Raw genomic sequence first — 4,274 nt, forward strand, 5'->3', positions numbered from 1 at the left:
ATAGGTACCACACTTGGCACTGTTGTTTATTAAATAGCAATGATGTGAAGATGATGAAGAAGTCTCCGCTGACACCATCTTGCTTATATATAGAAAGGTTTATTACAAGAAGTACAGCATCAAATCAAGCATCTAGATTGCCTGAGAGAGTGTCGAAGCCAAAATGAACTGCTCTGAATAACGGCTCACTTTAGCCTGCATATATAGGTCGGCTGTTTTGATGGACTTTGAGACAAAATGTGACAAGTGACAGAGAGACAATCTAGATGGAATCCAACCTTTCATCTTACTTGGGTAAGTGTCTGTGAATGTAGGTGTGCATGTGTTCGTGTGGATGCAGAAAAGGAAAAAAAAACAGAACTAAAAGACAAGCTCCAAAAGGGAACTATGGGGTAGGGAGAATCACCTACTTGCTCTCTCTCTGATGCGCTTGCAGTGCATCCAGAAAGCCTTCTTTGACCTATGTGGGATGTCCTCCCAGCCTTTAGATACTGAGAAAGTGGCCTTTAATAATCAATCAATCAAATTGTATTTGTGTAGCCCACATTCAGAAACCACAGTTTGCCTTGGAGGGCTTTACAATTTGTACAGAGACGACGCCTTCTGTCCTTAGACCCTCGGTTCAAGTGAGGAAAAACTTGCCCCCATAAAACCCTTTTAGCAGGGGAAAAAAGGTGGAAGAAACCTCAGGAAGAGCCACAGAGGAGGGATCCCTCTCCCAGGATGGACAGACATGTAATGAGTGGCGCGTGTACAGAACAGATCAGCAAAACAAAGGGGTCATGACTGTATCTCCATACACCCACATTTGGCCAAACAGGTCTCAGTCATTCTTTAGCCAACTTTGTATTTTTAATAAAGGGTCTCAAAGGTAAAAGTTGGGTGTTTTAGCCTTTAGATACTGAGAAAGTGGTCTTCAACAATCTCATGAATGCTGGAGTCACATTTAAGTCACTTCCTGTTGTGTGAGACAAAGGGGTCATGGCTGTATCTCCATACACCCATATTTGGCCAAACAGGTCTCAGTCCTTCTCTAGCCAACTCAGTATTTTTAATAAATAAAGGATCTCAAAGGTATACAAGTTGGGTGTTTTTGCAATGAAATGTGGGGATGTTGGGTCTAACAACCAACATCCCTAATTTCCCTTGTATAGGGCACAATACCAGCAAGTATGGTCTATAGTGCTCTGTTGGATCTGCAGGATAAACCCAACATCTCCATATTAGTCCCTTTTGTGGAAAAACTCTTTGGGAAATAGGGTCTAACAAAGACATGTTGGGTCTATATTGCAATGTTGGATCTGACCCAACATCTCAGTAAAGACCCATCAAGTCTGTATAATCCACTTGTGATAAAGGAGCTAATGTGGAGTTTTTGGGTTTATAGTGCAATGTTGGGTTTGACCAATATCTCTGTATGGACCCACAAACTCTGCCTTAGTGCCTTATAATTTTGTAGTCATGGGGAGATAACACCCTGGACAAGGTATACTCTAACATCAAACTGGGCTACAGGGCCAGACCACTACCACACCTGGGCCAGTCCGACCACTTGTCCTTGCTTTTATTCCCCGCATATGCCCCCTCAGGAAAACTGCTCCCGCCATCACAAAGACTGTTGCCACATGGCCAGAGGGTGCCTCCCAGCAGCTGCAGGACTGCTTTGAGAGGACCAACTGGGGGGTCTTTGAACACCAGGACCTGGAGGTGTTCACACACAGTGTTCTGTGCGACATTAAGAACTGCACAGACACTGTCACAGTGGACAAACACATCTGTGTCTATCCCAACCAGAAGCCCCGGATGACGGTGCTAAAAGAGAGGAACACCGCATGGAGGTCCGGCAACAAAGACCTCTGCAGCACAGCCCGAGCCAACCTGAAGAGGGGCATCAGAGAGGCCAAGGCAGACTACAGGAGGAGGATAGAGGACCACCTGAGCAGTAACCACAGCAGGCAGGTGTGGCAGGGAGTTCAGAATCTGACCAACTACAGGACCAACCTCGGAGCTGCTGAAGGTCACCCCTCGCTGGAATAGGAGCTGAACATCTTCTTTGCCTGCTTCGAGGTCTCAGCACCAGAGACAGCACTACTACATCACACGGCCCATAGCAGCGTAAACCTCACAATCGAAATTTATGCTGTTTTTATTTTACAAAATAATATTTTCCACATTTCTGGATAAATTAGTAAATGTAGTTTCTTTTTTTTTGTGTTTATCTTACGCAAACAATGAATTTGAAAGCTGAACACTTTGGAGGCAGTCACAGAGCAGAGAACATTGTCCAGATTCAGGTCAACACTGGACAGCACCAACCACCCACTGCACTTCAGTGATAGACTGCTGTCCCAGAGGTGCTCCACAGACAGACTGGGGAAGTCTTTTGTCCCCCATGCAATTAGGTTGCACAACTCTCTGGCTATCTATCGATCCATAATGTCATGATTTGATCGTTTTGATCTTTTTTTTAATAAATGTATTTAAGTATTATTTTTATTCTTGCATTTGGGTCCTGCTCCATTGTGTTTCCTTAATTGGACATGACACATAATCTCAACTGAACCCTGACTTTTGTAACCCATTGGCCCACTAAAATAATACACTTTTTTGTTTTGTTTTTTGTTTTACAAATTGTATATTTTCTCTTCCTGTGACAAAAAAATAAAAAATACACTTAGTTACATTTTTAAATTGTTCACACCAGTAAAATCTGCAAAAGTAATTCCTGCTGTTCTAATACCTTTGAAACTCATTGAAGGTTTCCAGTGTGAGCAAAAGCATGCTGTGGTCTGTAAGGGAAAAATCAGCTGATGAAAACAACCAGCCTGTTTAAAGGGAGCCTGGGATATATTTAAATGCATGTAACAGGCTGTAAAATGTTATTTAAGCTATCTAAAACCATGCTAATGAATGCTAATAAAGTGCGACAAAAACAACAAGCAGGCATTCATTGCCCAGACTGCACAGATATCCAACATGTCAGTATTTTTGGATTTTACACAATTGCTGGTTGCTGCAACACCTCTGTCCATGATTCTTCCTGAACTTTTGCTCTGATTGGCTGAAAAGTTAATGACTGCACTGAGTGGCTCATGAATACTGGAGTCATACTTAAGTTACTTCCTATTGTGTGAGACAAAGGGGTCATGACTGTATCTCTACACACCCATATTTGGACAAAGAAGTCTCAGTCATTTTCTAGCCAACTTTGTATTTTTAATAAAGGGTCTCAAAGGTAAAAGTTGGGTGTTTTAGCCTTTAGATACTGAGAAAGTGGTCTTCAACAATCTCATGAATGCTGGAGTCACATTTAAGTCACTTCCTGTTGTGTGAGACAAAGGGGTCATGGCTGTATCTCCATATACCCGTATTTGGCCAAACAGGTCTCAGTCATTCTCCAGCCAACTTTGTATTTTTAATAAATAAAGGGTCTCAAAGGTAAAGGTTGGGTGTGACAGCCTTTAGATACTGAGAAAGTGGCCTAAATAATCAATCAATCAAATTTTATTTGTGTAGCCCACATTCACAAACCACAGTTTGCTTTGGAGGGCTTTACAATTTGTACAGAGATGACGCCTTCTGTCCTTAGACCCTTGGTTCAAGTGAGGAAAAACTTGCCCCCACAAAACCCTTTTAGTAGGGGAAAAAAGGTGGAAAAAACTTCAGGAAGAGCCGCAGAGGAGGGATCCCTCTCCCAGGACGGACAGACGTGTAATGAGTGGCGCGTGTACAGAACAGATCAGCAAAACAAAGGGGTCATGACTGTATCTCCATACACCCACATTTGGCCAAACAGGTCTCAGTCATTCTTTAGCCAACTTTGTATTTTTAATAAAGGGTCTCAAAGGTAAAAGTTGGGTGTTTTAGCCTTTAGATACTGAGAAAGTGGTCTTCAACAATCTCATGAATGCTGGAGTCATATTTAAGTCACTTTCTGTTGTGTGAGACAAAGGGGTCATGACTGTATCTCCATACACCCATATTTGGACAAAGAAGTCTCAGTCATTTTTTAGCCAACTTTGTATTTTTAATAAAGGGTCTCAAAGGTAAAAGTTGGGTGTTTTAGCCTTTAGATACTGAGAAAGTGGTCTTCAACAATCTCATGAATGCTGGAGTCACATTTAAGTCACTTCCTGTTGTGTGAGACAAAGGGGTCATGGCTGTTTCTCCATACACCCGTATTTGGCCAAACAGGTCTCAGTCATTGTCTAGCCAACGCTGTATTTTTAATAAATAAAGGGTCTCAAAGGCACAAGTTGGGTGTTTTTGCAATA

This window comes from Epinephelus lanceolatus, unplaced genomic scaffold (genome assembly GCF_041903045.1).
Source record: "Epinephelus lanceolatus isolate andai-2023 unplaced genomic scaffold, ASM4190304v1 scaffold41, whole genome shotgun sequence".
NCBI lineage: Eukaryota > Metazoa > Chordata > Actinopteri > Perciformes > Serranidae > Epinephelus > Epinephelus lanceolatus.